The 25,158-nt window shown below is 38.2% G+C and overlaps 1 pseudogene; it reads right to left on the minus strand.

The window, feature by feature from the left end:
- Positions 1 to 25,158, minus strand: part of LOC118239761 — a 148,809-nt pseudogene that overhangs the window by 47,280 nt on the left and 76,371 nt on the right.

Consider the following 25,158-nt stretch of genomic DNA (forward strand, 5'->3'; position numbering starts at 1 on the left):
GAATGTGATCCACTTATAACTTGGATCTCACTTTCTGCTAGCAGCCAGTGTGTATAAAAAATATTGAAAAAGATTTTTTTTTGCCAGCTTCCTCTAGCTCTCATTACCAAATTCATTCAGGTACTAGCAGTATAGCCTACTTCTTGGGAGTTGTTGTGTATAAGGAGACAAACTGAGATGACCTGTCTCATGGACTGAACAATTACTGAATTCTTCACTTGAATTAGCCTAAAGGCTTAGAAACAATCTACTCAATTCTTCAAATTTCCATTGTTAGGAAGCAATGGTTGGGCTAAAGATACCACAGCTTGTGAGACATTCTAATACTTATACTTTATAGATAAATGGAGAGATGCACTCTACCATCCCACTGCTATAGAGAAACTTAAATAAAGCAGCTGCATTTTTTCAACTGCTCATGCAGGAAGATGTGCTGAATAACAATAGACCTCATTAAAACATTCTTCATAGCTCATGAATCTCTAAATATTCAAATTTCCATGAATATTGCTCTTGCTAGTATTATTCATTTGTTTAGAGTTTGCTCTCAATTTCAGGAATAAACTGAAAGCAATGGAGCCTTCTTCCTCACTTGTGAATGGGGGAAGACCAATTTTTTGTTTGAGATCTTTTCTTTCTTTACTTTGCTGGTTTTATGAAATCCCTGTAACTACCTGGAAGACAGTTTCTTCAGTTCATCTGACCTCAGTTTGGTTTTGGGGTCTCTGTTTCCCCTCTCCTTTCTGGGGTACTGAAAGGACATTCAGGAGGGCCATATCCATTAAATGTGAGCATTTTCCTTTTCTGTTCATTAAACTAAATTTATTTCCTGAAAATTTTCTGTGTTTGGATTTTTTGAGTCTGTTGTTGAGATATGTGAACAGTTTTTAAAAATGGTGGATTCTTTGCTAGTTTAATGTATGGAATAGTGTTAAATGTAAAATACCAGGAAACATACATTCAGAGCTAGATAAGTTTGTTCAAGAAGCCTAAAATGTCTAATCCATTAAACACAATCTCCTCAAAAAAAGGTGTCTGCCAACTTATACCCAGGGTTTCCTCATTCAAATAAAATAGACAGATGGACTAACCTAGCAGCTAGCTGAACTACAAAAAAGAAATTCCAATTAGAACACCCAGGTTCATGATAAAATCCATGCATTTAAATGTTGTTCTTCCAGTTGGAATTTGGCCCAAGATACTAAATTCTTTCCAAAATTAGGAAGCACAAATGAAGATTAGCAGAAGTATCCCTTTATGATCATGCTCTCAAATTGCTTAGCACTTTTACCTTTCGAATGCACTTGAGACAGTAGGTGTGGCTGCAGTTCAACAGGATCTCAAAGCTGTGCTCTCTGGGGTTGGCTTTCTCATATACCAACTCCATGCAGACCCTACATACCATGTCCTTGCTGCACTGCAGAGCAAAAAAGAGACCCATGTCTTTCTCATGGGCCTCAATGCAAGAATTTATGTGTTGTGTCAGCATCTATTGGGTGCAGCACTTGCAGGCCCCATATGTACCTGGAGTCTTAGTTGAGATACACACAGTTTTCCCCATAGTGACACTCACTGAATGAAGCATAGGGACAGATTTGCTTCTTTGACTACAACACTGCTGGCTCCTTCTCTGGCTCTTCCTTGTTCACTGAGCCATGCGGTGATAATTCAGCAGTGGCTTGCTAGTTCATATGTGCAGCAGTCTCCATAAATACAGACCCTCTTTGAAAATCCTTGCACACTACACCATATAACTGTCAGGGAGGTCATGGGAGTATGGACAGTTATCTCCTTTCTTTACAAAACTCATGCACAAAATATCTGCAAGTGAACTCTGGTCCAGCAGCCTCCACCACTGCCATCTAGATCGCTGCCCCTTCTGCCCTGCCCCACACCCAAAGAGCAGCTGTGTTGATCAGTGTGAGGGAGGCTGCTGCCAATACTGCAGCTCCCTGTCCTGATGTGGTTGTTTTTCTGGGAGCTGCAGCCTCTGCCTTTGCTGTTTATCCCACACAGAAATGGCCCCAGAACTTCAGGGATTACAGAGATCTGATCCTGCTGAGACTGAGAAGACAGTGGAGTGAGGGAAGGAGAAAGGTTGGGAGGGGATGGGAGGGGGTAATGGAGGTTTCAGTGCCCCAGTGGTCTGCTCTGTCCCTGCTCCATGTCTCCCAAGTGAGCTTTCTCTAATTCGTTTTGATTTGTTCTGATTTGGATTGCTGCATCATCAGAGACACTTATTGGTGTGTACAACCTTTTTAATTATATCCACGAGGACAAGGGGAAGGTACTATGGGCAACAGGAAGACAGCACTGTTGGTAATCTGAGCCAGAAGCCAATGCTATTGAAATGCAAATTTGTGCGGATGCAGTAAAGATTCTTTTCTTGTGTGGAAGGCATGGCCAGGAACCACAATACTGTGTCTTTAAGCACACTCCAAACCTATGGGAGATGCTCTTGTCACTCAAACCTCACTATCCATTCAAGCCCTCCATGTGACCTTTCAGTCAGAAGAGCTGGAGGGCTCTTCTGGTCACCAATCTTCAGGCTTGACTTTGAAGAGAAGACAGCAGTTTTGTGTGCTGTGGTGCTGTTGCTGCTGCAGCAAGCTTAGCTGAGAGCTTCAGTGATCTGGGAATGCACAACATGTTGAGCTAGGGGATGCTGTCTGCAGATGGGGAGGAGAAGATGGCAAGGAGTGGTAGACAGTGTGGTGGATCCTCCCTGTATCTGGGGGGGAGAATTTGGCCTGATTCCCTGTCCTGTGAAATCCCATGCAGTCATGTAAATTCTTCCCCTAGAGTGAGGTCTCTCAATAATTTTACTCTGTGGGCTTAATCTGATCAGAACTTTGTAAGCACGGAGCTGGGTGTAGGAGGATGTTTCTAGTAAACACTTTTTTGTTTTTTTCGAGACAGGGTTTCTCTGTGTATCATTGGAGCCTATCCTGGGACTGTCTGTGTAAACCAGACTCACCTTGAACTCATAGAGATCTTCCTTTCTCTACTTCCCATAGTATGTCTCTCTGAATAGAATTGAGCTGAGAGAGGACTGGCTCTGACAACCCCAAAATAAGAATAGGCTTACCAGCCTTATTTGGATTCTAGAATACTCATTTTTTCAACAGGGTTGTCCAGATATTTGGCTTGAAACCATTAAAAAGAAGCCACCCCTGATTTACAAGCAACCAGGCCCATCCCAGTATCTAAGAACAGCTTTCTGACAATCTGATCAAGGAGCCAATACTGGTCACAACAAACCTTAAACCCTGGTGTCATAAAATTCTAGTTTTTTTTTTCCTTGAGAAAAACATAGTTTTGTCAGGTGGGCAATATGAGACCAGGTAACAATTATTTGAAAATGAAACACAGTTGTATGAAGAAATCTCCCCATCACGCATGGCTTTCATTTAAGTCCTCAGGCTGGTAATGGGCTGGGACCAGGAGTGTTTGGAAGGGTTGCTTCAAATCCTGAGAACCAAACTCTTCCCAGTATACTGACCTATTGTCTGTCCTAAAGGCACTCTGTCTTAATTCAGTAATATTCTTGATATACTTTGTTTCCCATGTGTGGCATAGATTGACTAGTCTCTTCCTGAGTTTTTCCAATTATATGATATTTTTTGATGAATTCATGTGATTCTCCCATTTCCTTCCATCCTCCCACCTCATTGATGTAGTTTACAGGATGCTATTCTTCAGAAGCTTAGTTAGTCTGGGACATATCCTCTGCAATGCCATCCCAACCTAGAATTTATCTTTTTTTACCTTTTACTCCTTGTATCTTCCCTGTGCCTTGTCACCTTCACCTCAGGATCCTATCACTGAAGATCTTTTGTTTTAGGACTGTGGTGTACTTAATTAATTATTTAAGGACTATCCTGCTTGTCTGATTGTGTTTTACTTTATATGCTAGTATCCACTTCTACGGACTGGTATTTCTCTGGTTTATTTTGCTTATCTTTAGAGAAAAGTTGGGTAATCTTTAATGTGCTCTAATACAAGACTTTAGTCTCTGGACCACATGGTAATAAAGCCTGTTTCAACTTTTCAAAATAATTTTTGAAATTATAAATTCATTGTCCCCTTTTTTTCTTCCTCCAATCCCTATCAATACCCCATAGTTTTTTAACGTGTGGCATATTTTTCTTTCACTCAGTTACACGGTAACCACAGTAACTCTGTTAATGTGACCTGTGTTTGCTTGCAGGGTTTCCCACCTCTGAGGCAATGGATTTCTTTCACAGAACATTGAGTGTGTAATGGAATGTGCACACAATTGACTCTGTGCTTTGGATGAAGAACAGACTTGCTATATGAGAGAGGAAGAGTTTCCACTAAAATACAAACTTTTTAGACTAGGGCTCTGTCTAATCTGTTGTAAGGGCAGAACTCGAAGGACTGTGCTGTCTGAATCATTTGATCTGTGGTCACCCAGTAGAAAAGCTGGCAATATGAGTCCTACCAGGGTGGCCTTAGCCAATGTGGGGATTATTGGATGGGCAGGTGTTAGCAGTCAGGAGTACTAGTGTCAGGTAACTTGTGGTTTCTCGTCATGGTTTCTTCTGCCTTTGTAAGAAGGACCACAAGCTATACCATGGTGGGTGAATGTGATCAGAGCAGGTCTGGTGAGGTATCATTTAATTTATTTACATATTTAGTTTTGTATGTTTTTCAAGATATGCTTTCCCTGTGTAAACATTGTGGTTGTGCTGGGACTCACCTTGTACACTAGTCTGGTATTAACTCAGAGAGATCCTGCTGCATCTGCCTCCCAGGTACTGTTATTAAAGGCATGTGCCACCACCCCACCACCCAGTAAGCTTTCAATTCTGTTGGAAGTTGAACAAAACATGAACCAGTGTGTAGTTCTGTTGTTATATATGTTGAGCTGTCCAATGACTTTTCTCCTCCTTGCCTCCCAGTATGGATTTACTGGGTAAAGGGAGACTCTGCAGACCTGGCATGTGGGATATAATTCTTGCAATATTCACAGTGTTCACATATGGGTAGTGCTTATATAAGAAAACTGATGTTCTGGTTTCTAGAAGTACAGAATATTGCATTCTTCCTTCAGAGTTGTATTAAAAATATTGCAAATAGTTTAGGAACTTGTGGAAAAACTTTGATGTGGATTGTCTTTCCTGTATACATGATTAGAAAGATTGTAACCTGTTGGTGCAACTAAACAGAATTATTTGATTCAGTGAAGTTTAGTTCCAGGCAGAAAGGAATTTTCTGATGTGCAGAGATTTCTCAAGTTTGCATGGTGCTGTGCAGGTAGATTTGGCAGATTCCATGTTATGTGCCATAGGCTATAGAAATGAGGAGCTTTTCTTTCATTTTTAAAATTTAAATTAGAAAGTAGTTTGTTTTACATGTCAATCAGTTTCCTCACACCCTCCTTCTCTACCCCTCACTGACCCCCTACTCCATCCATTTCTGTTCTGCAGTCAATGTGATGCCTTCCACAAGTGATCTTCAAAGTCTGTCATATCATTTGGAGCATGGCCAAACCACCCCTGTGTCTCCAGGCTGAGATAGTGTTGCTTTATGTGGAATAGACTCCCAAAGTCCATTCATATACTAGGGATGAATTCTAATCCACTGCTACAGGCCCCATGGATTTCCCAAGCCTCCTAACTGACACCTATAATCAGGGGATCTGGATCAGTCCTATGCTGGTTTCCCAACTTTCAGTCTCTTGTCCATCGGCTCCCCCTTGTTCAGGTCAGTTGTTTCTGTGGAGAACTCCCATCTTGACTTGACCCATTTGCTCATCACTGCTTCCTATCTGAAACTAGATTCCAGGAGTGTGGCTCAGTATTTTGCTGTAGGTATCTGCTTCTGCTTCTATCATCTACTGGATGAAGATTCAAGGATTGCATATAAGGTAGTCACCAATCTCATTATCAGAGAAGGGCATTTAAGGAAAACTCTTGACTATTGCTTACATTGTTGGTTGGTGTCATCCTTGTAGATCACTGGACATTTGCCTGGTGCCAGATTTCTCATTAAATGTATAATGGCTCCTTCTATTATGCTATATTTTTTCTTGCTCTCCTCTATTCTTCCCCTGTCTCAATCCTCCTGCTCCATCAAGTCATCTGCTCACCACCTCGACTTCCCTTTTCATTCTCCTAAAGCTTTCTCCCCTCCCCCATGGTCCCAATTAGCGCAGGAGATCTTGTCCCTTTCACCTTCTATGTGAGGCCACGTATATCTCTCTTAGGATTCTCCTTGTTTCCTAGCTTCTCTGGTGGTGTGGACTGTAGAATTTTAGTCATTTTTTCCCTGTCTAAAACTCATATATAAGAGAGCATACCATGTTTTTCTTTTTATGACTGGGCTACCTTCCATCCATTTGCCCCTGACTTTTAAGATTCCATTATTTTTTTTTCTGCTGAGTAGTACTCCATTATGTAATTGTACCACAGTTTCTCTATCCATTCTTTAGTTGAGGGCCATCTAGGTTGAATCCAGGTTCCAGCTATTACAAATAATCCTCCTATGAACATAGTTGAACAGATGTCCTTGTTGAATGTGCATCTTTTGTCTATATACCTATGAGTGGAATTGTTGTATCTTGTGGTAGATTGATTCCGATTTTCCTGAGTAACTTCTGTACTTATTTCCAAAGTGTTTGTAAGACTTTGCATTTCCAGTAGCAGTGGAGAAATGCTCTTTTCCCAAACCTCTCCACCATAAACTGTCATTGGTGTTTTTTATGTTAGCCATTCTTATAAGAACAATATGCTACCTCATAATTGTTTTGATTTGCATTTCTCTGATTGCAAAGTATATTGAGCACTTTTTTTTGGTTTTTCGAGACAGGGTTTCTTTATGTAGCTTTGGAGCCTATCCTGACATTCACTTGGAGACCAGGCTGGCTTTGATCTCAAAGAGATCCACCTGCCTTTGCCTCCAGATTCCTGGGATTAAATGCGTGCACCACCAACTATTGAGCACTTTCTTTAGTGTCTTTCAGCCATTTTAGATTCCTCTATTGTGAAGTCTCTATTTAATTCTGTATCCCATTTTTTAATTGTATTTTTTGCTGTTTTGTGATTAGTTTCTTGAGTTCTTTGTACATTTTGGAATTCAGCCCTCTGTCAAATATGGGGTTGATGAATATCTTTTTCCATTTTTTGTGCTGCCATTTTTTTTGACCATGTCTTTTGACTTGCAGAAGCATCTCAGTTTCAGCAGGTCCCATTTATTAATTGTGGATCTCTGTGTCTGTGCTACTGGTGTTATGTTCAGGAAGCTGTCTACTGTACAAATCCTTCCAGGGTACCTCTTACTTTCTTTTCTAAGAGTTTCAGTGTGGGTGGATTTATGTTGAGGTATTTGGTCCATTTGCACCTAAATTTTGTACATGGTTTTGGTTATGCATCTGTCTGCAGTCTTTTGCATGCCAGCACCCAGTTATGCCAACACTATTTACTGAAGATGCTTTCTCTTTTACATTGTATAATTATGTCTTCATTGTCCAGCTTCAGGTATGTGGTTCCATATCATGGTTTTCAATTCAATTCCATTGGTATACCTGTCTTTTAAAATATTTTTCTATCCTGTTTTATGATTATCAGTGGGGTTGTTTCTACATGAAAGAAAAGGAATTATAAGGAGATTTTGATCCATAGCAAGAAATCACCTCCATTTTTGGAAATACCTCTACAGCATGGTGCTTCTGTTTTTGAAAGAAATATCAGTTTCTCAAGGGTCAGTAACAACAGTTCGAGTGTCATATTCAGGTGATTTTGTGAAAGTTGTGAAGTTTGTGTTTATTTTATTTTATAATCTTATAAATAGAGACCTGGGTAACACTGTTCATGATGACCCTTTTCCTTTCCTATGTTTTATTTGGTCTTTGATTAAAAGTTGCCAAGATATTTCCTGCCTTATTTCTTAGCATTTTCTCACCAAACACTCCTTTCAAAAATATTTTGAATTTTTTATTGTTGTCTTCTTGTGATAAGTATAGACCTCATTTTATGTGAGTCTGTGTAGTGATTTTCTGTACTGTATATCAGTAACCTAGTTATATTCCTTTTCCTAAAAATGTTGGACATTCACAAATTTGTCTTCATAAAGTATATTATCAGTTCCTGAAGTTTTTGTTTTTTGGGGGAAGTTGCTGTGGAGAGACAGTTTAAGTTATTTTCTTCTTTATCATAGATGTGTGTCTGTTCCAATTTCTTGGCATACTGGCATATTTGTGTTTTCCAGTTGTTACTATCGTTATGTTTGTGTATTTGACACTTAATTGATTCATCTGATCGATACATTGGCTTTGATTTTGAAAACTTCTCATATATTACTGTCTCTGTCTCCTAATTAGCCTCAGGTATAAACATGACCAATTCTATTGTCATCTGAGCAAACATCGACTGAGTGTGTTCTTAGATGAGAATATCTGATTTCTGCCTGAAAAGTATTGTGTTGACTGAGGGTTTATGTGGGATGAATACTTCCACTGAGTTGACAATATCTCTGGGCAAGTGGGCCTGGGATGGTTAAGAAACCTAGCTCAATACAATATAATGACAAAGCAAAAGGGAAAATAAAGAAACAATGGTTCCTCATGTTTTTCCTTCAGTGCCTAACCTGAGTTTCTCTCCTAAGCACCCCCAAAAGATAGACACTGGCCTAAGTGTAACAACAAAATCAGTAAATTACCAGAGTTCTTTTACTTTCATTCATCCTTTCTCAGAATACATTAAGGAACTAATTCATTTCAACTTTTAGAACTTCTATCTTCTTTATGAATAAGGTCTTAATTGTGCTTCAAATATCTTGGAATATTCATGACTTGCTGTATTACAATACCTGGAATATGGTAGTGACCTATTGCTCTTGTGGCTGTTGGTTATATTTTTATGTTGGCACCCAGTTATCTTGCGTTGACATCACTTCAGGTCTAGGCACTGATTTCTCATTTCTTTTTTTGTTGGAAGTGTCTTTTTTCCTTGGCTTCTATTTGCTCTCCGAATTTCTGATCTGAGGGTATATATTGAACAGTGCTTCTCACCCCAGTTTGGGGGATGGAAATCTTGCCGTAGGTGTGGTCATTGTGACAGCGATGAGAGAGTACAGGATATTGGTTTAGGGGACCACCATCTGTCCCTACTACTCTTTTAGACTGGATAAATGTAGTGTAGCCAAGGGTTGCCTAGAAATCACAGAGATCCACTTGCCTCTGCCTCCCAAGTGCTGGGTTTAAAAGTTGTGCTCCATCCATGACCTGGCATCTATGGCTAACTACTGCCTGGCTGCACACTCTGTTCTTCAGTCGAGGTGTTTTTGTTTGTTTGTTTGTTTTATTTAGACAGGGTTTTTCTGTGTGGCTTTCGAGCCTGATCTGGAACTTGCTTGAAGTCACAGAGATGCACCTGCCTGTCTCTCAAGCAATGGGATTAAAGGCATGTGCCACCACCAAATGGCAAGTTTGATTTGTTAATGCATAAACATAATACAACCACACTTGCAGAAAAAAATTAAAGGCTCCACAAAATTGATGCCACTGATCCTACTGAAGAGATGGGGAGCATCCTTCATTAATACATGATCAGAGTTCTTTTAAATTTGTGACTCCACCAGCTAAAATGACGTGATTCAGGAAAGTTTATTTCCAGGGGAAAAAGAAATTTCTGATCTGCGGAAGTTTTTCAGGTGTCCGTGGTGTTGGGTGTGTAGATTGGGCAGAATGAACATCTTGGGTCTTCATATATGTGGCAGGAAGCAGTTGTTCAATTATTCTACATATTTTTTCTGTGTGGGCATCAATGTGACTGGGTTTGCCTCAAACCACAGTGGGTCATGAGGATTTGCAGAAACGTTGCAAAAGATTACTCCTATTTGTGGAGAGAGCTCTAGGCCATGGGGCATCTCTGTATGGAAGAAATATCGATAGCTAGAGGTTCAGAAGCAGAAGAGTCTAAAGGTCCATTTTACTTATTTTGGGGGGAGTTGTGAAGTCAGTTTATTTAATTTCAAAACAAAAGAAACATAGGTAACTGGGTAACATTGGTCAAGATCTCAGTTTACCTGGCTGAGTTTCCTTTGATGAGAAGTTGATTATATTGTCCTGCTTTTGTTCTTGGCTTTTTATCTCCATCCCCTTTATTCTTTCCCTAATATTGTACACCTTGTCGATTACTATAGATTTATGTAAGTATAGACGTCTCATTGTGGCAACATGTGTACTATTTTTGGCAATCCTTTTGTGAATTCTTTTGTTTACAATTTGCATATAGCTTTAGAATTAGATTTCGTGTTATAAATTGCCAGTGGATTGATTGTCGGGCTATGAGTGCTATTTTTAGGGCTTGTGATGGGAGTAGAGAAGACCACAGATGCCACATCTTGGTGAGCAAAGGGATGCTAACCCAAGATGGGGACTATGGAATGGGGAGGCATGGGAAGCCATGTGGCAGACACTCCTGGATGCTGGGTGGGAACCTGCTGCCAAATTAAGTGTTCTGTGAGGTCCCATGTGGGCCTAGCAACTCCTCTGATTATGTTGATGGCCGTTGAATACTTCAGTCTGCATCTTTGGAAAGTTTAAATCAGGGATCTCTGTGTAGAAACATCTGTGTAGTCAGCACTAAGTGCTTTTAGAAATCATCTTGCCAAATTTGGAGAGGCCCAATTGTTCTAGAGTCTTCTATAATTTCTGCACTTAACATTTAACATGTATCTGTAAGATCCATTTGGAGTCAATTTTTGTTCATGCTGTAAATGCCATTTCTTTTCTTGACTAGGCCTCTTTCCGCTGGGTGGGAAGGGCAGAGAAAGGGGACTGTGGTATCTGCTTCATTTGATTTCTAATTACCTGGTAGGGAGGCTGCTAATGTTCTAGGCCAAACTGGGTGGTTCTAGCCAAGGAAGGACTCTGGTAAGTCTTTCCCATCAGGAATACTGGTTTCAGAGAGCTTGTATTTCCTTTCCAGTATTCTCCTCCTCTTCTGCTCTAGGGAGTTGTAAGGAAGAACACAATCTATACCATGGTGATGGTAGGGTGTCTAGAGAAGGTCTCCTGAGCTGGTATTTCTCCTGGAATTTCTCTTGACTATGAGGCAGACTGTGGTTCTCTTGGTCAATGTAGTAACCTGGGGAGTTGTCCGTATCCTTTGAATCTCCCTGTATATGTATTTCTTGGATAGTGGGGACTTTACAGGTCTGGCCTTTGAGGATATGATGGATGTAATAATACAGTCCAGTGTGCTTGCACAGACACTGATTTTGGTGTGCAGTGGGAATACAGATGGGAAAACTAATAGTCTGGTTTCTAGAATTTCTGAATAATGTTCCCCAGTTTCATGTTTGTCTTATAAATATTGCAAATAATTTAGAATATGGTAGAAAAATGGTGATATGGATTGGCTTTCAGCAATACATGTTTAGAATGTTTTTAACTTTCTACTACCACCAAACACAATAGTGTGATTCAGTGCTGTTTAGTTCCAGGGGACAAAAGTTGTTTCTGGTCTGCAAAGATTTCTCAGTTATGCATGGTGTTGTTCAAGGTGTTAGGGCAGCATCCACATCATGGGCCATAATCCGTGTGGCAGAAAGCAGATTTTAAATTATTCTTCCATGTTTTGTGATTGGGTCAGTGGGGCTGTGTTTACCTTAAACTTTAAGAGGCACAAAGGATGCAGAGCCAAAGCAAGAAATCTCCTACATTTGAAGAGTGCACTCTAGAGCATGGGACTTCTGACTTTGGTAGCTAAAGAGACAGAAACAACATATTAACGGTCATTTGAGTTCATTTAACTGGAGTTTTGAAGTCTGTGTTTATTTAATCTCCATACACAAAGATTCATAAGTAGTTGGATAACACTGTCAATAATCACACTTTTCCTGGTTATGCTACATGTTTTCTTTTTATTAGTAGATGTTTGACTATATTTCCTGGCCTCTGTTCTTGTCTTTTTCTCTCTATCCTCTTTAATTTTTACAAATATTGTACACATTTTGAATGTTATAGCTTTGTGTTAAGTATAGAAATCATATTATATCAATCTGTCTACTGTGTTTTTATAATCCCATTGAACATTCTGAGTATTTCCATTGGGAATGTACCTTTTTAAAGGTTTTTTTTTATGTTTTTGTGAATGTAGTTTTGTAATCAGTATTTTGTTATATATTGCTGTTCACTGTCATTGGACTTTATCCATTTTATACTGTAAATTTATCATATACAACATCTAAACTAAGATGAATCATTTTCCAAGGCTCAATTAGTTACTTCTTTATTTATTTAGGTTTTGTTGTTCTTCTTACTGCTAATCTGTGCAAGAGGTTTGGGTTATCAGATACAACATATTGTAGATGTTGCCAGGTGGGTCAGAATTCAGATACCAAAACTCAAGCGGCTCATTGTTATTTATATTCCATATCATGTATACATGTAGAAAAGTTTCTATCAGATGCAGAAACATATGCAAAATATATCAATAAACTTGGTAAATTGGTAAATACTAATACCATCAATTCTATTACCATCCATTCTACTATTCTACACCACAGTTGCACTATGTCACATTACAGTACACTGGAGACTGTAGTGCTAATTCTAATTGATATTAATTATGAAAACCTGGATTCAGATAGAGGGGTTAATGGTGAAAGTTCAGAGGAGGAGAGTATCCAGCCTTCATTCTTACCTCTTCTGAATCCTGAGACCAATCGGGCTATTCTGTACCTAGAAATTTGCAGTCTGAATACAATGAGCTTCTGTCACCTCCAGCCTTATCTTTCTATCTCCCCCCAGTCGTGTTACTCCTATCTCCAAGTCCCAATAAATTGAATAAAGTTTTGAGCCGCGACCACCTGGCTCTGTTGGTCTTTTAGAATGGATAAATCTGGTGTAGAACAGAGAGGCCTGGAAATCACAGAGATCCACCTGCTTCTGACTCCCAAGGGCTGGGATTAAAGTTGTGCTCCACCATTACCTGGCCTCTATAGCTAACTATTTCCTAAATCCACATTCTTGTGTTTGGGTAAGCTTTTTTTCTGTTTTATTTGGTTTTGTTTTCTGTGGGGTTTTTGTTTGATTTTTTTTTGAGACAGGGTTTCTCTTTGTAGCTTTGAAGCCTGATCTGTAACTCATTAAAATTCATGGTGATGCCCCTGTCTCTACCTCTCCATTCCTGGGATTAAAGAAGTGTGAGACCCCCACCTGTCAAGCTTCATTTGTTAAAGTATAAAAAATACCACCCACATGGAGAAATTATAAGTGGCAGAAAATATATGTCATATAGATTCTGAGTTGATGATTTTCATCCTTCCTTAATATATGGTCAGAGTGCTGTTACCTTTCTGCTACCTTCCACTCCAATTGCGTTATTAAGGAACGTTGAGTTCCAGGGAAGAAAAGGAATTTATGATCTGCAGGTGTGCGTGGGGTTGGATGGGTGGATAGTGCAGATTCCACATGTTGTGCCATGATACATGTGGCAGGACGTGGACCTCAAATTATTCTACTTTATTTTATATGTGTGCATCAGTGGTTCTAGGTTTGCTCAAACCACAAGAGGACATGAGAGTTTGCATAATCATAGCAAGAAATCACACTCATTTTTGGAGAGCTCTAGACAATGGATTCTTTCTGTTTTGAAGAAATACAGTAGCAGGATGATACAAAGCAGAATAGGTTCAGGTCATTATGAGTTTATGTTATGGGATTTTTGAAGACTGTTTTCTTCTGGGGTGGAAGTCAGGATCAGGAACCATTGTTCTTTTTCTTTAAGCACACTGACACCCTATTCAAGGTGCTTTAGTCAATCAGGCCTTATTAGCAAATCAGACCCCTAGGTGACTTGGGAGTCATAAGAGCTGTAGGGCCCTTCTGGCCACTAGATTCAGGCTGAGCTTTGAAGGTGAAGGCACCAGCTCCCCATTTCATCATCCTTAACAGCTGAACACGCACTTGTCTGACCTTGCCTTGGTCACTAGAAGGTTAGGCTCCTGCCTCATGGCAAGGAACCGATCAGAATATAGCTGGTGGTACTATACTTAACAGCTCTGGGTGTGCTTTATGGACAAATGCACAGCCATGATGCGCAGAGCATAGAAACTACCCTGGGAGGGCCTATGGGCCATAACAACCAGTTGACCAGTCAACACAGGGCAAACCCTCCAAGCCTGGAGACACAAATCCTGAGCCTGTGCTTACCCCTAGACACTCCCCTTACGCTGCCCTATAATATCTCTGTGCAGACGCTTCCAGCTGTCTTTCCTAGCCATCCGCCATAGCAGGTGGATGCAAGACATAAGCTCACGTGGGGTCACAACTAAGTGGAATAAATTGGAAAATTTATCACTATATATAACTAAAAGAGGGATCAAACTGAAGGGGTTTTGGTTTAACAATGGAAAGTAAGGATAAATTGATGGGAATTTTCTTAGAACAATAGTTGTAAACCTTAATGTTGTGATGATGCCTAACTATGAAATTATTTCTATTGCTACTAAATTACTGTAATTTAGGCAGTGCTATGAATTTTAATGAAAATATTTTTAGAGATACAAGTTTGCAAAGAGTTTCAACCCACAATGTGAGAACCAATGTTGTGATCTGTGACTTCTATCCTGTTAAATTTAACCTTTGAGGTAGCTAATATTAAAAAGTGTGTGAAATGGCTGAATGGATGAAGGTAGTTGCTCCCATGTCTTCCTACCTTACTTTGGATCTTTAGGACCTATGTTGGGGGGTGAAAGCAAATTGACTCCTGAGGGTTGTCATCTGATCTACACACACACACACACACACACACACACACACACACACACACGCATGTGCATGCATACACACAGATAAATAAATGTTTAAGTCATAAAATTAAGGGGTAAGAATTACTTAACCCTTCTATGTACATCAACTGAGTGGTTATTTGTAATGCAGTGTCTAACTTCTGGAAAATTATATAAACATGCAACATTATTTAAAACCATCATATAGCTTTATGAATGTTATTTATATACCATCTATAATCAATGTTATCAATAAAAATAGGCAAACACATACTCTTCAAAATTCTGGTTTGACTTGCAAAATCTGATGTCTTTGAAGAGGGTAGTAGAACTGTAATTAACATACACAAATATGTTAACAAGCAGTTCATTGAACGAGTTCAGATCATATACAAGAAATCCAAAAAAGCCTGTGAAGTTGAGATTTTTTTCAGTGAGTATTGGAAATACACATATTACAAAATATTTCCAGTGAAAAATTATAGAAGCATCCAATAGGATGGGCTCCTCCATTAATATTTTACTGTAGTAGGAGCAAAACATCATGACTCCTAATTTCATGTATCTAGGGTAATACGTAATACTGTAGCCATTATTGTTAAGGTCATTATTGTTTGAAAAACAGGAAATTTAGAAATCATTACTTTGCTGCAATTGAGACTGGAATAGACATTTTCCTCAGAGATAACCTCAATTATCTTTATGTATGAAAAGCTAAAATAAAATTAGCCATTGATTTTTGCACTCAAAAACTATGAGTGGAAACATAAATACATTTTAACAGCGAAACTTAAATTTGTATCAATATACAAAAATTTGTATCACTACACAAATATTTTTTAAGCAACAGTACAAACATATCTACAGTGTGTTGTAAGAGAAATTAACATAAATTTCTATTAATATACAAAACATTTGAAATTACTAATTGTTTTTAAGTTACATTAGATTCAATAATCTAACTTTTTATTTTATGATTCCTATATTTTCCTAAATATAAGTTATTCATGACCCATCAAATAATCAAAAGACTACCACCCACCAAAATTTGGGAATGTGGGAGTCATGTTCTCCAGATGTTTCCTGCTGAAGGCATCCTTAAGGGGTCACTGAGAAAATTTGAGATTAAGTTTAATTCCTGTGATGAGCAACAGTAACTTTAGTTGATATGCCTGGCCTGTCAGCTTCAAGTGGTCTCACTTGGTATAACAATATCTATGTCAGCCGGGAGCAAATCTATAGCTTTTTGTTTTCTATGGAAACAAAAGAAGAATTGCTCCTCCAAAGCAGTGTTGATTCTCATTTGACAAATATATTTTACTGTTTTAAAGTTAAGGCATTCTTAAAGTATATAGACTCCTTTATTTCAACAATCCCTCTTTCAATTCCATTTATCTGGAGCTATTTAACTGTTTGTCTTTTAGCCTTTTTACTGTCAAAGCAAACTTTAGATTGCTAAGCCACACATGGATCTTCATCATGCTCTCCCAGATGTCAATGCCCTCTTAGGATTTCATGGGAGCAAATCTAAAACTCACAGTATAGTCATATACAAATGGAGAAGAACAACACACAACCTTTCTAGAGCTCTAGCATTCACATGATTGTGCTCTGGCAATCATTTTGACTAAGGTTATCTTTGCTACTTAGTGTACTGGCTGTTCAAAGGTAAACAGTAGGGAGAAATTCATTAAGTAAATATTTTTCAGCATTCTCAGGCCTTACATTAAAATATAGCATGTTGGGTAAAATTGACTTAAATGTTTTACTCCTTTAGCTCTTTAGTTTTATACCTTTTGGGGAGGGAACCTCCCAGGTCCCAAATTGATACACAGTTGCATGTTATATAATGCATGTCCTTTACTTGGCTCATTTTTAGCCAATTTTTCTCTAGTTGAATGATCCAATCTACCTTTCACCTCAGGACTTTTACCTTTGTCCATTTATGTGTATCTTACTTTCCTTCCTACTTCATGACATGTTGTGTGGCTGGGTAGCTGGCCCTGTACTATTCTTTTTCTTGAGCCTTCCTCCTTGCTTCCAGATTTATCCTTCTGTATATACTTTGTTCCTGATACCACAGCCTTTCCTTTCTCCTGACTCACTATTGGATAAAAACCTCTTCATCAGAATATCAGCTGTTGTATTCAGGCAAAGAAGAACAGCTTCATAAAATTAAACTAATACATCAGAAAAAAATTAACACATAGTTACTTCATTAAGCAAATTTTCTATAGCATAAAAGTAACACATTTTAAAATAAGGTTCTACAGAAACACACATTTACAATATGGTCAGTATTTTCCTTTAAGTTGCATACATGTATGTGATATTTTAGAATGCCATGAAGTATAAAGATGTGCATATTGACTTCACTTGGGAAGAGTGGACTATGCTGGATACTTCTCAGAAGAATCTCTACAAAGATGTGATGCTGGAGACCTATGAGAACCTCCATGATATAGGTAAGAGAATATTTTCATTCCCATTTTAAAATAATAGGACAACTTTTCCTTGGTTATTGGTTTTCTTCTTTAATTTGATTGAGATAGAAAAAGAATGTAATAAATAAATCAAAGTTATAAAGCTCACTGAGGATAGTAACATAATTTTTTGCACATATGCATATATTATTTCTCAATAACACTCTATACATTTTCTTGCCCTATATTTTAGGATACTCTTGGGAAGACAATATTGAAGAACATTGTGCAAGTTCAAAAAGACATGACAGGTAATTTTCATTTACAAGCTCACAGAAATGTGTCTCTGAAGAAATTGAAATGTGTCCTGAAGTTTGAAATAGAAACAGCAGTGTATTTAACCACAGCATAATTTGCATTGAGGATTATTAAATTCTCACAAGAACACGGAACTCAATTTCAGGTAGTTTAGCTGCATTTGCAAAGCAATATTTTAAGAAAGAAGACAAGAAAATAAGGCATTGAGAGAAACTGCCACTTAAATCATTACACCACGAGAGCTATGCTGTAGTACCGTAAATCTACTTATTTCATACTAGCTATATTACTAAAGATATAGAAAAGATTGAATTGATAGTGATGTCTCCAAAACTTCCATTAAGCAAATACTCCATAGAAAAGTTGGTTTTACTCATGTACTTGCTGTGACAGGAGCAATTATTGTCAAGAGTCAAGGGGCAGTTATTGTAAGGAATGTGTAATCACAATAACATATATCTATAAAGAACAGAAAGTCAAACTGAATTAAATGAGGAAGCCTCTGCTTCGTAATCTTTACATTATTAAGAATATCATGTACTAGCAAAGAGATATGTAGAACATGATATACCTCTCTTGTAGGATATTTAAAAGTCATGTAGTAGTCCCCAGTTTGAGCATACTTGTTGAATTTGATTCAAGTGTACCAGTTATTTGTTTTCCATCTTCATTGATAATACACGAAGCTCACTCTGCAGAAAATCCCTATGACTCTATGTCTGTGTAAATACTTCTGTTTGTTTTAGTTCATTAGCAAATGTAGTATGACTCACAGAGAAGGAAAAGTTAATAATACCAAAAAGGATGATAAACTTCTGATTTTTTCTAGTTCTCCTCATTATGTGAAAAATCACCTTTAGAAAAAGGTTCTGAAAATGAGAACCATGTAATACAAGATTATATCTTCACAGCAATTTTCAAAGATACATGCAACCCTTAAAGAAGGGGAAAAGAAGAATGTGAGCACAGTGGTAAAACTATAATATCAGATTCATCTTTACAACTGAAATAAATTATAATATTAATTTATACAGGTAACAAGATTCAACATTGTATTGAATTTGGTAAAGCATTTACATATGACCCTTTTCCTGGCAGGCATGAAGGAAGGCAAACTGGAGAGAATTCTTCTGTATACACACAATGTAATAAAGCCTTTGAAAGTAATAGTTATCTCCAAAGTCATGAAAGAAAACACACTGGAGAGAAATCATATGAATGTAACCAATGTGGTAAAGCCTTTGCATATCACAGTTATCTTCTTCTTCATCAAAGAAGACATAGAGGGGAGAAAACCTATGAATGTAATCAATGTGGTAAAGCCTTATCTTATCACAGTACTCTTCAAATGCATAAAAGGACACATACTGGAGAGAAACCTTATGAATGTAATCACTGTGGTAAAGCCTTTTCTCGGCACAGTAATCTTCAAGTGCATAAAAGGATACATACTGGAGAGAAACCTTATGAATGTAATAACTGTGGTAAAGCCTTTTCTCGGCACAGTAACCTTCAGAGGCATAAAAGAACACATACTGGAGAGAAACCTTATGAATGTAATCAGTGTGGTAAAGCCTTTGCATATCACAGTTATCTTCTTATTCATCAAAGAAGACATAGAGGGGAGAAAACCTATGAATGTAATCAGTGTGGTAAAGCCTTTTGTCAGCAAAGTAATCTTCAAATACATAAAAGGACACATACTGGAGAGAAACCCTATGAATGCAATTTGTGTGGTAAAGCCTTTTGTCAGCAAAGTAATCTTCAAAGGCATAAAAGCACACATACTGGAGAGAAACCCTATGAATGCAATCTGTGTGTTAAAGCCTTTTCTCGCCACAGTTCCCTTATCATGCATAAAAGGACACATACTGGAGAGAAACCCTATGAATGTAATCAGTGTGGTAAAGCCTTTGCTCGGCACAGTAATCTTCAAATACATAAAAGGACACATAATGGATAGATACCATATGAAAGTAACCAGTGTGGTGTATCTTTTTCACAGCACAGTAATTGACTGCATCAGAAATTAACTTATACTTGGTGATTATGGAAATTCCCAAGGACAAATCTCAAAAAAATGAGGGAAATGTACAAAAGAAATGATCAGGATGGAAGCTGACAATAAATGCCTTTAAAAGATCGTTGGCTAACCAAAACCACAAGAGTGAATTTATCTCCCATATGATAATAGGCATCATTGGGAGAGCACAAGTCCACATGTGAGATGTACCCCTGCTTGATTTTATACCTCCTGTTAGGACAAATTAGGAACTTTCAGGCTTGAAGTCTGACTTGTCTGAATGGGATCATATTCTGCTTCCCTGATACCTGCAAACATTCAGTTTGGAACTCTGAATGGTGGTGACTTGTTGGGAGCCATACTGGTTGCCATTAACCTTTAGGCCTAAACTTGGCACACCACATGGTTATAGAACTGTCTTTTGATTATAAATGACTCCCAGAAGCATGAGCACCCAGAAGGAACAACATGACCGAGACGTCAATCTATTGTTCTAAACACAGGTCCACTTACCTAAGCAACCCTCCCGCATCTCACCATTTACCTGGGTAACCCTCCTTCTCCCCTCCACTCATGAACTTTTGACCCTGCCAACATCTTCTTTCTTTAGTTTTCTAACATCCTGCTTAATTGAACACCTTTATCTTGGGCTCTTATCCCCCTCCAACTTTACCTCATACTACTGACTATATAGGCTAGCCTAGAAAAAATAAAATTTGACACTTAATCAGAATCCTGTCTGTGGTCATTCTCTCTTGTCACTTGTCCCCATTCCCCTCCCTGGATATCTTGCTGTAGATTGCCGTTCCACAGGTCCAGACAACTACAGTGACTAGAGATCATATACAGATTGTGGCCAGAAACTGTATTGAAGTCACTCTATGGATTATTCCATATTATATTTCCAGAGCTGTGGAGAATGGAAGAATTTTTAGGAAGATACCTTAAGTTTTGATGATTGAGTATCAAATGCCACACAGGATTATTTGGTTGTAACTAAGGACAAGCAGACATATAGTGTATTTTGTTTCCACTCAGCTGTGATGGGTCAGCCCCCTTCACTTCTTCCACTCTTTAGTTTTTGGCAACTCATGCTGTTGTCAATGACAGTACCCGCAGTCCCTACTGGGAGTTTAATGCTTCTCAGTCCACCCCAGCAATCACTGGTACCTTCCTGATTCACAGGAATAAGGTTGTTCTATGTGATATTTATGTCACCTCCATTGAGTAATATCTAGTGAAAGAGTAGACACCATGAAATTCTAAATTCCAAGTACATTTCATTTGGGAAAATAATGATTCCTCCAGATAAGATTCTATCTACTGTAGCAATATTTATGGCTTCTCTGAACATCTTTCTGGAGAGGCATGACTTGAGGCTTTGGGTAGGGTTTCAGATAGAAAAAACTTTTAATATATGGCTTACTTATATTTCTTAGCTGTGCATACCACTTACCTTCCTTCGAAATCTGTTATGACCCAAGGATGAATTACTTATCTTATGTCTACATCACTGTTCAAATAGCATCAGGCAGGAATCATCTCCCTCTTTTTCTATTAATAACAGCATGTTCAATGCTGAAACAATAAATAATCAACAGAAATGCATTCAGCAGACTTTCTTCAAATTTTGCAAATACTTTATTCACACCTACTTAAAAGAATTAAGAAGGGGATAAATTGGGAAAGAAGAGGGAAGTGATTCAATATATTTTTTAAAAAATGGATAAAAATAAATGTTATATAAAAATTTGGCTAAAAAGTGAGCTTAGCAATTAAGAGCATTGGGTATTGTTGCATTGGACATAGATTGTCCCGTCCTGCAGGACATCAACCTGGGGCAAGAGAGTCAGGGATAGGGAAAAGGGACAAGAAACACAGAAAGAACGGCCACAAGACAGGATTCTGATCAAGTGGCAAACTTTACTTTTCTCAGGCTAGCATATATAGTCAGGATATGGAAAGGGACTGAATGGCTTGTTTGTGCATAGGTTTTAGTATAGGCAGGATATTAGGAAGCCACAAAGAGGATGTTTGGCAGGGTAAATAGTTTATGAGTAAGAGGTCCAGGAAGGGGTTGCCTGAGTGACTGAGCCTGTGGGTGGACGACTGGGTCAAGTTGTTTCTTTTCTTGAGCTGAGGTTCTAAGGACTGCTATGTAAAGGTTAACTATGTGGCTTGCAAAGCATGGCCTAGGATCTCATGCCAAGCCCTGAGATTCGGCTCCCAACAATAGATTACATATGTAGAAACAGTGGTTGCTAACCATCTCCTGCAACTTCTGTTCCAAGGCAACCGTTTCCCTCTTATGGCCTCTTCAGGTACTACAAACATCCAAATGTGGACAAACACACATATACATAAAGTTTAAAAATAAAATTCTGTACAGTAATATCATAGCCTTGAGATAGACAGCAGTAATGACTTGTCAAAGGAATTCTTTCTGGTCCTCCATAGAAGCTTATGTGGCCTTCCTCTGAGGAAGCTTGCTCAGAAGGAAAGAAATAACTATCATTCACAGTGTGCATTTGTGCTTTCCCATTTTTTTCTATTTGTGTTCTATGTGCTTTTATGTTTGAGGACTGTGGTACTGATATATCTTTTACATGTATCTCTAAAAGTATACATTATAATGTACTATATTAAACCACACCTTATAATATATTTATATCTACATCATAACATATACTCTAAAAGATAATTTTTCTCTGTAAATCTCCATCAGCCTAAATAGTTAGAGTTGCAATCTTCTATCCCTATTAAATTTTCCAAAGCATAACCTTATGCCAAATAAAGGAGATTTACTGATGACAGTAGTTAGTGTTCAGCCATCTGTATTGGCCTGTACTTGGATTTCTGACAGGATATGCCTTCAGCTTTAGCTACTAAGAGGGCCACCAGTGTTTTTTCACTGTGTTCCCTTTTAAAAGGGCCCTGCCCATCTCCCATTCTGCTCTCCCTCTCCCTCTCTGTGTCTGTGTCCTCTCTCCCTCTCCCTCTCTGTCTCTGTCTCTTTCTGTCTGCCCTTCTTCCCTCTCTCCTATTGCTCCTATCCCTGAAGGATGGTCTCTCCCCTCCATTTCCCCATATTATCATCCCTTTGCCTAATAAAATACCTTCTGGTTGAACCCTGTCACAAGTAGTCTTTCTTAAATTTAAACAGCTTATGTGGAATGCAATCTCTTTGCCAGGATGGATCCTTTTTTAACATAAACCACCAGTGGATGCATGCTGTCAATAAAGAAGTTATAGCAAAACAAACTTGTCTTCCCTGTTGTAAAATACTTATCACACAGAGGTTCTCTAAAAAAGTGTTAATCTTGAAGTTGCTTTGAAAAGTTTTCATTTCCTCACTCTGAGGAATTGATTGCATTCAATCAACAATTGTAGAAAACAATATGGTGTCCACGTTATTCTAATAGACATTGTTTTCTTCATCATAGGGGAATGAAATGCATTTAGCACTCAGAGCTATAACCTCTGAAGTTCAAACAGCAGAATGCTTTAAGCAAATATCTCACTTTCTGCTGAAACAGCCGTCCGTTCCCAACCCATTTTCTCCTATTGCCAATTGAGGGGATTGGAGTTTACAGGGAGAATGCTGGCCATTGATTTCTTTGAATTTTTATTTTGACTGTAATCTTGTCATTCCTATTCAAATGACAGTTTTATAAGTACAGGTCTGTTTGGTGTCTCCTTTTATCAGTGGTAACATTGATTTTGTGTGGTTTTATCATAATTTAATTATAATACAGTTTCTCTAAAAATGAGGAACCATTACCTAAGTTTGTATTCTGAGAATTTACTGTAAATGAGTTATTTGAGATTTTGTTAGTTTGTGAACTTTCTATGGGAAAACAAGTTTACTTTTCTCCCCTTTATCTTAGAGTCTTCCCTCTTTATTTCTTTGCGGATCTGTGTTTTCATGTTTTCCCTAACATTATCGTTTGTGATTTTGCTTAGTAATTGGATTTTATGGTTAGTACATTGGTATTGGATTTTTAAAATTCTCTCCTGTACTTTTCTCTTTCCCAGTTTGCTTGAATTCTTAAAATGACATAAGCAAGTATCATCTGATGAAAACACAGCTGATGTCTTGACCAGATCACAAGGGCTAGTTTCAGTGTCTGTGAGAGGTTGTGTCACATGGTGATGGCTGTGGGAAGGTTCTTCCACTGAGAATGACAATATCCCTGAGGAAGTTGCACTCTGCTGATTAAGAAAGCTGAGCCAGGAGGTGGTGGCTTCTTCAGTCCCAGAACTTGGAAGGCAGAAGTGCATGCAACACACACAAAAAAGAAACCAGAATATATCATATAAAACTAAGAGAAAACATATGTGGATGTACAGATGAAGATACATGGGGCTGGGTTAATTATAGGTTAATTTTATCTGTGAGTATTCACTTGCATAATAAACTGATTAACCCAAAGTTCAACCTATAAGGATTCATACCCAGCTGCTCTCCATGACCAAAGGGGAACCAAAAGAGAGCAAGCCTGTCCTGAACACCAGACCAAATACCATGCTCCAGTTCACCCCTGTGACCATGCAGAAATGGGCATGGTCAGTGCCATAAGTGAGTCTGGTTGCATTTCTCACTACAATTCCTCTTTTATTCTAAAGAAAAAGATTTATACTTGATACAAAACTATATACAAAGAGAGCATATGTCAAGTATGCACTAAGAGACAGACAAGTAAGAACACACACCCTTAAAACCTATTGCCAGTGAAGTAACAAGAGCAAATGGCAAGAAGTATATACCCAGTCAGTTTCCATAGAGTTGCCTTAAAATGCAAAGTTTAAATCTTGTATCTAACATTTCTATCTAGGAAGAGAGAACAAACTTCTGACATCTTGTCTGCTTGTAGAGAAAAATACTGACAACATTCTGTACCTAAGAATGAAGAAAACTGTTATTTTTCAGGAAGTTTCTATTTAGAGAATATGTGAGAAAAACTATGGAGTCTGTAGTCCCATCTGTGCAGATATGGTCTGTAATAGCTCAGAGGGACAAATGAAGGGGAACCTCCCTTGTGATACAGCAGTGTTGTAGATACAACATCCTGCACTGCCCAAATATAAGCCTGCATGACAATAAGACTAAATCCCAATTTATATAATAGAGTTGGGTTAATAATCTGTCATCAATGGCAACATAGGTTCATTATTAGTAAAATGATCCTTAGGGATACTCTCTGCCTAGACACACAGGGGAGGGTCTAGGCCAAGCTAGAAATGACATGACAGACTTTGAATATCCCCTGGAAGGCCTCACCCACCCTAGGATTCAGACAGGGGTTGAGATGAGGACATGGGGCAAGGGAGGAGGAGAGGGAGAGGAACTGTGACAGACATGTAAAATAAACTTGTATCCAATAAATAAAAAAGGAAACTAATCCAGCATAAGGGTAGCCCAAAACATTACCTTGGAGGGAATTCAATGAGAAGTATGAGTATTTTATTACTTTCAATTCTCCAGCTTCAATTTCTGTATAATTCATAAACTGCATTGGAAATCTTTTAAAATAACATTTACAACGATTCTGATTCAATGTTATGGAGGTGATCAACTCATTTCATAGAGCCTGGCATTCATTTAGATAATGGAAGTCAGTGCTTAAATTA

The sequence above is a fragment of the Cricetulus griseus genome, unplaced genomic scaffold (assembly GCF_003668045.3).
Source record: "Cricetulus griseus strain 17A/GY unplaced genomic scaffold, alternate assembly CriGri-PICRH-1.0 unplaced_scaffold_1, whole genome shotgun sequence".
NCBI lineage: Eukaryota > Metazoa > Chordata > Mammalia > Rodentia > Cricetidae > Cricetulus > Cricetulus griseus.